Source organism: Nannobrachium achirus (assembly GCF_963921795.1).
Source record: "Nannobrachium achirus genome assembly, chromosome: 18".
NCBI classification, from domain to species: Eukaryota; Metazoa; Chordata; class Actinopteri; order Myctophiformes; family Myctophidae; genus Nannobrachium; species Nannobrachium achirus.
The window spans coordinates 56,932,350-56,945,350 of NC_137825.1; the positions used below are offsets into that span (position 1 = coordinate 56,932,350).

Below are 13,001 nucleotides of genomic sequence, written 5' to 3' on the forward strand. Positions count from 1 at the left end.
TGCGACAGCCTTGTATGATGAAGCAGGGCTTTACTTTGCGAAGAAACGTACACATTTGAAACTTGGAGATACAAGGTTTCTTCCCGACAGTGACGATATTTACACCCCCGTATTATGTTGGTGTGCCCATGGATTCTTGGGACATGAAAAGTGTGCCCATGCAGAAAAAAAGGTTGAGAAACACTGAGTTAGACAGACAGACAGACAGGCAGCCAGCCAGCCAGCCAGCCAGCCAGCCAGCCAGCCAGCCAGCCAGCCCATTCAGGCACAGATCCCTGAGGTGAAACATGGGAACTATATCATACAGTTTCTAACAGGGACGTGCTGGCCATTGGGAAAAGCGGGACAACTCCCGAACGGCCGGTTCATTCCCGGACAGTCCAGGCCGGCCATTAGGAAAAAATTTAAATAAAATGTCAGCCTTCATTCCATTTTGGGGGCTGGGCGGCCAACAAAGTAAATCGTCACTGTCGGGTAGAAAACCTCGTATCTCCAAGTTTCAAATTTGTACATATTTTCGCAAAGCAAAGCCCTGCTTCATCATACAAGGCCGTCGCACAAAAGTCGCGAAAACAGCAGATCTACAAGCACACAACGCCTCGCAGAGCGAGGCGTTGTGTGCTTGTAGATCGGCTGTTTTCACTAGATTAAATCAATTTTAAAATGATAAATACAAAACAAACGGTTTTGGACATACAAGGTTTCCACCCGACAACTACGAAATATAACTCATGTAATTGGCCCACTGGCTTGTCACTTTGTCATGATCTGAAATGTCAAATCTTTGAGTAGAGATCTCTCTCTATAGCGCGCAATGAGGGCCTCTCCAACTCTTTTTCCCGGGCTGAATCAGGGGCCCAGCACGTCCCTGCTAACCCCAGCTCCAGACTGCACACAACAACACCCATTCTTCATGGTGTCATTTCTAGGTCTAACAGTGTGTGGGTGCCGTATGTAGGCCAACAGAGAGAGAGAAAGGGAGAGGAGGAGAGGTGTTGTGATGTTGAGGATATACAGGCATTTTCATGGAGACACCAAGGGGTGTGATAATATACTGTACAGGCTTGACCCACATCCCAGTATCTGTACATAATCTTAACTATACTTAATCGCGCTTAGGCCGTGTAAGCAGGGGCGTCACACCAAATTCTGGGCCCTGGGTACAAGGATTCACTGCGGGCCCCCCATGAATGTTAACTATTGAAAAATAGCAGATGTACAAGCTCACAGCGCGGCACCGAGTGCCGCGCTGCGAGCTTGTATATCTGCTATTTTTGAAAAATCGTGAAAATGTGTGCAAGAAACCTATGTCAAGGACCCCCAAGATGATATGTATTTGGCCACGGACCCCGATCTCAAAATATTTAGTGCAGGGACCCCCAGAAACAAAATTTGAGTTAGAAATGTTCGCTTAAAAAATACATATATTCAAAGATTTTCACACATTTTCACAACTTTTCAAAAATAGCAGATCTACAAGCTCGCAGCCCGGCACTCGGTGCCGCGCTGTGAGCTTGTATATCTGCTATTTTTCAATAGATAAAGTTATTAGGGCCCCTCCACCTTGGGCCCCAGTAACTCCCACTTTCCTACCCCTTGTGACGCCCCTGCGTGTAATCATAAAGGCCTAACTGTATGACACCATGTCCTCTCCGTAAGATACTGCACAGGATGTCTGTTGTTGTAGGCTACAACAAGCATCCTCTAGGACAGGGGTGCCCACACTTTTTTGACGTGATATCTACTTTTAAAATGACTAGCTCAACATGATCTACCCATCCAAAATGTTTTTGCTGAGGGCCTGAGCAGGGGGGCTTTGGAATAGCAGAACTGGCTTTAAATTTTTAGACAAACACACTTACTGTAAGGGGGAAATACATGGGAAATACTGGGGGAAATGTCTTCATCCCATTCTGTATGGAAGTGGTAGGTTGTGGGGTTCTTTGTAATGCTACTGACTCTTGTATTGCATTGGAGGTTTGCCTACTTTAGAAGCCATGAAGGGAGCTGACAGGCCCTTCTTGATGTCATATTAACATATTCTTTTTATATTTTAATTATATATTTTTAGAGGCTTATTTGAAATTTAAATTGTCATGTGGTCTACCTGCACACCCTTGGTGATCTACTGGTAGATCACAATCTACCTTTTGGGCACCCCTGCTCTAGGACTGGGACATCATTTTTCTATCAATAATACTAATAATACTCCCGGCCGGTGTCACAGGTTCGAGTCCCAATCCCGACGACCTTTGCTGCATGTCCATACTGTGACTGTCCCTCTGTTATATGAACAGATGACAGATCTGGCAGAAAATCCAAAAACTAATCTTGAAAAAAAATCACACTCGTGTGAACTGAGCGGTGGTGTGTGTGTGTGTGTGTGTGTGTGTGTGTGTGTGTGTGTGTGTGTGTGTGTGTGTGTGTGTAACAGCGCCCCTCCCTTAACATGTGTGGTCAGAAAAGGTTACTGCAGGCTACAGACAGACAGACGCGGAGACACGGAGACACGGAGACAGACAGACAGACCCACACACACGGCCACGTATAGGAGCGTTGTGACCACCGCTCAAAAAGAATAAACGTAAACTTTAGAACAGCCTCTCCATGAGTTTGTGCCATCTTGTTCTCTGAGGTCTTGATCGCTGAGATGGGTAGTAAATCAGACATGTGGAGTTGCTGAAAATGTGCATTTGTAGGCTAAACGTAAATGATGGTTAAAAAAGTAAAAATAAATGGTGGTTAAAAAAAAAATCACAAATCACAAAATAGTCCTAATAAAACACATTGTCTCAAATAAATATTTGTATATTGTGAGCTTGTGGAAGTATTGTGTGTCATCTGAAATATAAAAGTAATGACATCTTGCTGAGTGATATTTGAATATCAATTCACCCTTTGTCAGCCCTCTCTTTCTGCCTTGTCCTGCCCTGGTTCTGCCCTTTTTATGTTGAATTTGCTAAAACATCATTTTTGGAGGAATAAAAACATTTTAAAAACATGCCCTGTCACTATACTGCCACAGAGAGGCTCCTTTTTACTGAAACCAAGATTACAATGAGAATTGAATCCATAGAATATCAACACGAAGCAACTGAATTACAATGGTAGTGGATGGAGAGAAAGCACTTTTGTCCCACCAAGACACAGCAACCAATGGGTGCAAAGAGGGGCGGGACAATAGGCGGGACTTGACAAAGGGTGAATTAGAAAGCATTGATTGATTGATTGAAGAATTTATTAGAAGTTTGCAATAGAAAAAAGTACAGTTTCATGACAGTACAAATCACTGGTACAAGGGCAACTAAAAGGAGATCCTAGAAAGCCGAGGCTTATTTCCACAGAAAATCTCTCTCTCTCTCTCTCTCTCTCTCTCTCTCTCTCTCTCTCTCTCTCTCTCTCTCGCTCTCTCTCTCTCTCTCGCTCTCTCTCTCTCTCTCTCTCTCATTCTCTCTATATATCTCCCACAATTCAATTATTTTCAGTTCAATTCAACGTGACTTTATTGGCATGAGAATAAAGACAAGTTTACATTATTGCCAAAGCAAAAGCAGAACAACGCGCGCTCTCTCTCTCTCTCTCTCTCTCTCTCTCTCTCTCTCTCTCTCTCTCTCTCTCTCTCTCTCGTCTAGCCTATCGTGCGTCCGTGCGAGTGTGCAGTGCGTGCGTGCGTGCAGTAGAGAGTAATCTGGATTAGGAGGTTGCGCTGCTGCCATGATCCTCGGCAGCGCGTCGCACATCTGGATGCGGTCAGTTGAAGCGGTGGCGAGGAGCGCTTCGCTGCCAACGTGATGTCGCTGCTGAGGAGAACATTCTCTGCTGAACGCCTGGCAAACAACGCAGTTGTGGACTTTTAACGGCCGCTTCCTTTGAGACACTGTTGTTTTCCCGGTAAGAACACTCATCTGCTCCCATTTGGATTTGTTATTACTCACTTTTCATCATTTCATTGCCAAACTAAAAAAAGAAAAGAAAAGAAAATACATATATATTTGCATAGGCTTAATTATGTGAGAAATTGAGAATATTGTTTATGAGAAAACAATTAACCAATTGGCGTCCTTATTTTGGGCATGTCACTCTTTTATGCGAATATTTTAATGCTTTAAAATAGCCTCAAATTATTTCACAATTTTCAAAAATGTTGAAAGATTTCGGGGAAAATAGATATAAACTCGTATAGTGAGTGAGCTTGTATGTTGGCTATTTCCCCTATACCTTTGCAATGAAGTAGCCTATAAAATAGGGCTTAATTAAGCCCACCTAAGAGAAAAAACCCTAACCCTTCAAATAGACAAATTCATAAATAAACAAAGAAATAAATAAACAAACATGGGCACTTATATGAGCCTTATTGCATCCTTCTTTAGTCATGTATAGCTATATCCTGGCCTAATCCTGCTATGTTCAATTTAGGGTAGTCCTACTGAGAGAGGAGTGGATCTGAGAGAATAATATATAGTCTATAGCAGGGGTCTTCAACGTTTTCAGGCCAAGGACCCCTTAGTTGAGAGAGAGAGATGAAGCAGGGACCCCCACAACCTCTAGATTCCATATAATTTCATTGTTTGACGGCACAATCATCAGTGTATTTTGGATTGTCAATTTGTGTTTTCAGATATTTAACCACTTGAACCGTCAATACATAATAAACTTGACCTTTCACTCTGTACTTAGTCTGCTCTTTTTCCCCTCTACACCAAAGCTCTTTGCCGAAAATAGCCGATCTACAAGCTCACAACGCCTTGCAGGCATTGTGAGATTGAGATCTGCTTGGCTAAAGTTCTCAGAATATGGACGCTATGGAGGTTCAAGTGGTTCATATAAAAAAGGAGTTTCTATCCCACAAAGATTTGGAGGGACCCCCTGTAGTAACTCCGAGGACCCCCTAGGGGTCCCGGACCCCCTGTTGAAGACCCCTGGTCTATAGCCAGACTTTAGTGCTGTTTTTAGTCATACAAGTCAAACGGATACTACATGTGCAGCCTTTTGTCAGGGGTAGTAGCCTACATTCTACATCAGGGGTAGGCAACCTTATAGCCGCACGGGCACAGGGGAGGGTGATCACTGGCACACTGGCAGAAGTGTGTGAGAGAGATTTTTAAAATATTGTTTTAAACATGGTCAATTAAATTAAGTCACCTAATTTGCAGCAAAGTACATCCTGCACATAATTCTACATTCATTAAAACTCTGAACTCTGACTGGGGACTGGGGAGTCGACTAGGGAGATAGCTACTGTAGGTTTTTGCTAATGATCGTTATAACAATGTTCTGACAATTAAAGAAATGTCGGAATTTTTGATGGGGTGTCATTAAAAGGTATGTTGACATGGCACACTAACTATCTAGAAAATAAAAACAGTGCACTTCATTTCAAAGGGGTTGCTGATCCCTCTTCTACATTCTAGCTGGGGTCTATCAATTATTTCATGATTTATATTATTGTGGGCTCGCCTGAAAGGCGAGAACACTATGTTATCTTCATTATTTATACAGTGAGTTCCGTCGCAGACAGTACAAAGGCAGGGCCCTTAGCCAATGAGGTGCAATCCACCGTTTGTCAGCCTTCTCATTGGTCCCTGAGACTCCCTGACTGGCCAACCAGAAAAAAACCATTCACTTTTTGCTATCGGGGGTGGAGTTTGTGCAGTGGAGAATGTTGCTTCAGGCTTTCAAGAACGGTCCGCACTGCGCGACGCGGCGTGCGTCTAGTACGGCCGCGCGAGGTGATCGCGATTTCGCTCAATATAATGAATAAGCTTCAACAAACTAGTTCACATGGACCTTATCAATGTAACTAAGATTGGGTACATATATTTTAAATGGGCAGAATTACGAAAGCCAGCCTATTATGTGAGGAGAACTATAATCTGGCTGTCATCTTCCTACCCAAGATGCACTCTTTCTATTTCTATTCTCTCTCTGATCCAGAGGATTAAACTAATTAAAACATATATTTTCGGGGGAAAACTACTGTTTTGCTATGTAATTACTGTACCTTTTTCTTCCCTTTTTATTAATATCACGTAGATGTGTTTTTTTGGGTACTTTATATAGCTGTAATGAGGCTATGAAAAAAAGAGAAATCCCATCCACTTCCACTATAAAAGAATCTGCAATGGTGATTCTGTCCCACTGGGATTAAACAAATTAAAACATATATTTTCGGGGAAACCCCCTGTTTTGCAATGTAACTACTGTACCTTTGTCTTCCCTTTTTATTAATATCACCTAGATGTTTTTCCTGGTACTTTAAATTGCAATAATGAGGCAATGAAAATACCCTCTCCCCCCACTATAAAAACAATCTGCCCAGGGTCATCTGTACCACCATAGTAACAGGGCAGAATGGGGCGGGATTTGCAAAGGGGAGAATTGAGGTGTCGGAAAAACATCTGGGAGTGGTGTTAGGTGGAGTCACGAGCGAGCCCACACTGTTTCGTAGGAACAGTATTTCTAGTTATTATTATTATTTGTTGTGTGTTTAATGTTTTTGTGCTCCAACCATGGTAGCCTAATGTAATGTGCCTTGAATAAAGCCATCCACCCACATTACAGTGTGGTAGCCTATTGACCATAATTCATTCAGTGGCCATTTTGCTCTTAAGCCACCTTATATCTACCGTATAAATCATCAGATCTCTGCGTGTCAGTCTGTCCAGGGCATAACTGGGAAGGCGACAGACCTAACGGTCTCAAATTCGAGGTGTGTCTCTCATAAGACCCCTTGATGGAACGTGCCAAAAGGCAATAGGGGGCCATAGTGGCGCAGTCGGCAGCGCTGTCGCCAGTGGCGTCAGTTCAGAAAAAGCTAAGTTATGGAAACATGACTGGTGTCTTGCACGGCACGCGCGCAAAGCCATACCTTAGCAACAGGCATGATACATTTATTTTAAGAAGTACATTTTATTTCCCCCCGTTTCTACGGTTTCTTGGGCTGGATATGGCAGCGTGGAATGGTTGTTGAAGTGCAGCTAAACTTGGCATGTTAGTAAACGTGCCACAATTAACAATAGTGCATTGCACCTGTGCAGCTGACCTGCAAAAAAAGGCAATGGGGGGAACCTACGTTTTACGAGAACTGAAAAAGCATGAGTGGCCTGAACTCGGGGCTGAGGTGTTGACAGAGGTTCTGGGCTTCCTGAAGGCCTAACTCAGTGGTTCTCAATCTTTGCAGGCCGTGACCCCCAAAATAATCATATTTTAACTGGGGACCCCCCCACCCTGACGAGCACTAAGAGTAGAGGAATTACATTTTGTATAACACGGTTCTATTGTGAAAATAGCAGATCTACATGCTCACAACGCCTCGCATTGCGAGGCGTTGTGAGCATGTTGAGCATGTAGATCGGCTATTTTCACAATTTCTATCTCTAATATTCAAGAATTTGGCCAATGTTTAATTTGTCATTTTATAGGTATTAAAAAGTCCTTAAATTGTCACTTTAGAAATGTGCATAATATACCCTCTATACACTTAAACTTTATGTTGGTTTGTTTACTGTTGAGTGAGAAAACAATGTTGCACATTAAGTTAATCATCTGGGGATCCCCCAAAATAATTTGGGGACCCCCCTGGGTTGAGAACCACTGGCCTAACTGACCTCAGCTTGACTGATCGGCGAGGCTTCCTGGTAGGCCATGCAGACCCTCAGCCTGGCTTATGGTGGGGACTTCGCATGTCATTTGTGCCGGGCTTCGCATAATGTTTATGCCGGGTTTTGCATGACGTTTGTGCAAAGCTTCATGAGACATCTGTGCTGAGCATGCAGGCTGGCGCCGTTCTAGTTCTGGTTAATAACTAGACCGCTGCCAATTGGGAGCAATGCAAGTCAAGTTGGAAACACGCAGGTGCATGGGCCCTGCACCGGGTGGGGACCGGTGTACTCATTGTGACCATAGGTCGCTGTTTAGAGTTCAAAAGTTGCAGCTCATGTGCGTCTGTCTGTTTGTCTGTCTGTCACATCTCATGCTCCTATGACGACGTCTGACATCATAGATGTCTGACATCATAGATGTCTGACGTCATAGAGTACATGAAGACTGACACAATATGTCCATACATGGGCATCTGACATCATAGATGTCTGATGTCATAGACCACATGAGGCTTAATGTTGATGACATCAGGGATCTCCATATATGGGCATAAAAGGGATTGTATTGGTGTGGTCTCGGAATGCCCATATATGGACATGTTGTGTCAGTCTCATGTGGTCCACGGGGAATGCCCATACAGTATAGACATATTGTGTCAGTCTCACCTGTTGTACCTGTCTGTCTGTCTGTCTGTCTGTCTGTCTGTCTGTCTGTCTGTCTGTCTGTCTGTCTGTCTGTCTGTCTGTCTATGTCCCTTTTATGCCCATATATGGAGATTTATGACGTCATATTGATGACATCAACATTCTGGACGTGTGCATCCCTACACACCATGCAGGGTCTTAGAGAGCAAAATAACTACTTTAAACAAAGCCCAGTAGTCTACAGTATGTGTAGCTGCAGAGTTAGTTGTTTGGATGTCACGCCAGTGACTACAATCAACAGTATGTCATCAAGCTCAGATTGAGACCAGACTCCACCTAATGTTGGTTTAGCCCATAATCCGACTGTGTGATTTGTCAGATTTCACAGTAAAAGCCTGCATTAATGTTAATCTGAGACTGCCATGTCTAATCAGAGGGCATATGACACACAAACAAATACAACCCCATGAACACGCAGAGATGCAAGCACACGCACGCACGCATGCACGCACACAGCAAAAAAAAAGATCCTCAGTGTTAAATGTGCAGAAAAGTGATATTGATTTGTTAAACAAAGTGTTGAATAGCATATTGTGACAGTAATCATTATATAGTGTTACAGGGCCCTGTATCTCCAGCTCTCTGTAGTAAACAGAAGATGCAGTGCAGGCTCAGGATTCCAATTTTATCCAATCCGGACAGAGAACTCATAGGGGATGCACATAAACAAGGGAAATTGTACTAATTGTAAATGATGAAACAAAGACGTTAGCAGACTGAACTTGTTGTTGGAACACTTTAACCCATTTAGGCCTGAACACATTATGACGCAATATTTTATGCTTTAAATATAAAAAAATAGCAGATATACAAGCTCACAGCGCGGCACCGAGTGCCGCGCTGCGAGCTTGTAGATCTGCTATTTTTGAAAAATCGTGAAAATTAGAATTTTGACCCGATTCTATAAGTGTCTTTTGAATCCTTCTAAGATTTTTTGAAAAACCTACGTTTCTATGTCAGCAATCTGGCTAGCCATCGTCAAAGAAAAGGTCCTTTTCACTTAACTGGAGCTCAGTTAATCTGTTCTTGAGAGACTCTATGTCAGTGGTTCTCAAACCTTTTCATGTGAAGGACCCCCAAAATGATATGTATTGAGATGGGGGCCACGGACCCCCATCTCAAAATATTTAGTTCCAGGGACCACCCAGAAGCAAAATTTGACTTACAAACGTTCGCTTAAAAAATACATTATATTCAAAGATTTGCACACATTTTCACAACTTTTTCAAAAATAGCAGATCTACAAGCTCGCAGCGCGGCACTCAGTGCCGCGCTGTGAGCTTGTATATCTGCTATTTTTCAATAGTTAAAGCATCCACTAATTTTAGGCCCTGAAATGCATTCTCTGTTTATTAAAGACCTGCAGAGACAGGGAGACCCTGTTACTGAACAAACTGAAATAAATATCACTTACACTACCTTTAATAACATTTTTAAAAGATTTTTACACGCACACGCACGCACGCAAGCATGCACGTATGCACACTCACACACACACACACACACACACACACACACACACACACACACACACACACACACACACACACACACACTGTCACTTTAATGTATAATCTTCCTAATTAACATTTTAAGCTGATACCTACAACGCATCCTTTTGCTGTCTAGAGAGATGGCTGGATGTGTGTGTGCATGCGTGCGTGCGTGCACGTGCAATCCGTGCATGCGTGCGTGCATGTGTGTGTGTGTGTTGTGCATCCTCCTGGCTGTGAGCCTCCTAAACCCTACAGTCCATTTTGGGTGAGAGCGGATTAGTTTAGAATCCACCAGCTGCTGCAGAGTTGGGTGAAATTGTGTCACACGGTCCTGTAATACACTTAATACAAGTCTAACTGGTGAAAGGTTGGGTTTAACACTTGAACTCCAACGTCAAAATTCTGGGTGGGAGCATTGGCCAAAAATAGCAGATCGCCTGTTAGATCGTCTATTTTTGGCGAAGAGATTAGGCGTAGCCGACAAGCCGTAGACGGAAAAAGCTGTGCAAGTACGTAGTACAAAGCCAACGCAGGTCCAGTTTATTAGGTCTTCATTAGGTCTTCAACTTCTTCTTCAGGCCAAGGACCCCTTAGCCGAGAGAGAGATGAAGAATGGACGACCCCCACTACATATTGTATAAAATTGTGTCTATTGCAAAGTCTCAGGGCACTTTACACTTTCTGCCGTTCTAATATACTTAATCTGAATTGCTGTACAGCATATCATGGTGGTGGGTTATGCAATGGTTTTACAGGTATATCGACCTATCCTGTACATTATAGGCCTATATGTATTCTGTACACCAATACTATATGTATCTGCATAGTAAAATATGGATTGTTAATTTAACTCAGACATGGACTACTGTAAAAGAGGATCCGTAAGGGTACGGTCACAACATTCTTGTATTATACCTATGCATCCCAATGCATTTCAATGAGAATGGAGACATTTGCGGATTTCTTATAAAAAATAAAATAAATACAAAACAATCCATTCCCATTGAAATGCTTTGGCAAAATCCACCATCATAGGTACAATTAAACGTGGTGTTACCGCACCCTCGGAGTCAATCTTTACACCAGGCAATAGGCTCTATGCATATATGCCATTTTGTTCTACTTCCGGGTGTCTTTCGACTTCCTTCACAGGTGTTACCGATGATACTAATGAAGGGTCTGTTCCATTCTGGTCAAACAGAGTCAGGGTGCTGATATTGTGCATGTTGGCTCACTGGAAACACTCTGCTACACCAGTGGGTCTCAAAGTGTTCTTGAGTGGGTTCCAAATGTCTCCATACAGGTGTGTAACTCTGACAGTGTACAAATGGAAGCAAATGGACCAGCAAGGGTCCATTTGATTCCATTTGTTGATTCCATTTGTACAGAGTTATGGGGGTCCTTGATAATAAAGAACCACTGTGCAATAAATCAAACCGAACCTTAATTAGTATCATCAGTAACACCTGTGAAGGAAGTCCAAAGACACCCGGAAGTAGAACAAAATGGCGTATATGCATAGAGCCTATTCCTTGTTCCATGTTTGTCCAGATTTCAGTGAGATACAGTACATATTGCATATACAAACGTGATATAACCGGTTAAAACGTTGAGACCTGCGTCTCTTTTAAAGGGTGACAGTGACCCTGGCTGATCTATAGCAATTCATTTACTGGATCTGGAGTTGTGAGATTTCTGGAATCCATCATCAGCACTAAAAGCCCTCAGGTTTTGCTTTGACAATCCTGTCTGTCACAGCAGAGCACCAGTGCTGCTGACACACAAAGGCACGGGGAGGAATGGAAGAAACGACTGAAAGCATCTTTGAACTAATAGCCACCATTCATTCTTAGGTGTTACATAAGCGCTCTTTAAGAGGCTCAAGGAAGCATTGGATCATGTTGGAAGAATATCATCGTTGCTGGGTGGAAACCTTGTATGTCCATAACTGTTCTTTTTATATTTATAATTTAAAAAATGATTTAGACTATTGAACATAGCCGATCTACAAGCACACAACGCCTCGCACCGCGAGGCGTTGTGTGCTTGTAGATCTTCACTAGCTTTGTGCGACACTTTTGTATGATGAACTAGAGCTTTAATTCACCAAAAAACATACACATTTGAAACTTGGAGATACAAGGTTTCTGCCCGACAGGGACGATATGATGGCTGCTGGTACAGGGCTGCCTCTTGACGGCTATACGTTTCGGAGGCAGTTGTTTCCTCGAGGGACGTGGGGACATACTGAACATTGTGTCACAGTCAGAGCAATGAAGGCAATGCAATTCGTGCTTTTTTATATTAGAGCATTAATCAGAAACAGAATGTTGAATTGCCTTACAACTACAATAGCTGAACATATAGAATAGAAGTTTACTGTCATTGTAACAATACAGTGCAGGCACAGGCACAGTTACATTGTCAACGATCAACTCATTTCCAAAGCACAGTACAGGTACAAGCACATAAACAGTACAACGAAATTAGGGACACTACAACGAAATTAGGGACACTACAACGAAATTAGGGACAGTACAACAAAATTTAAATCAACACAGTGATACAGCAGAACAACATGCAAATGCATTATGCATTAAACAAGCTTGTTAGTGTTTAAGAGGCAATCATTATGCATCAGTCATGGGTGTCAGTCAGGACCGGGGAAAAAGACATTATTTGGCTGTATGTTAATTACATTTTCTTAAAAAAAAAGAGAATTGCGTTCCAGAGGGTTTTTAGCCAATTATTTTTACCCCAATTTAGTCGTTGTACCTTATTGATTCCTCCCCACACACATTTCTGTGTTGTCACTGCTGTTGTATCCTAGTGACTCTCCTGTCAGTGAGGAGCCCCCACCAGGAGGACGTAGAGCCTTCATCCTACTCCTCCTGCCCAACACTCCCTGCTGACAGGTGCCGCCCCCAGCCCGTAAGAATACATGCAATGACCAGTATCACTCTCCCCGTCCGGCTATCCTCTCCCGAACACGGACCAATTGTGTTCGCACAGACACCCGACATAGCCGGTTGCACCACAGGGGATTCGAACCCACAACCTTCCGTGGTGGTGGGCAGGGACTTTGCCACTGCGCCACGCGAGCGCTTTAGTTATCATTTCATGTTAGCCCTCACGCTGGTCGGGAGCGTGTCGATATTTCGACGTAACATTTGGCCGACGTTTCATTTGTTCGACGCGG

The 13,001-nt window shown here is 43.1% G+C and overlaps 1 long non-coding RNA gene across 1 annotated transcript in view; it reads left to right on the forward strand.

Moving 5' to 3' along the window:
• The window catches only part of LOC308303313, a 468,570-nt gene that overhangs the window by 340,858 nt on the left and 114,711 nt on the right, over positions 1 to 13,001 (forward strand). The window lies entirely within an intron of this gene.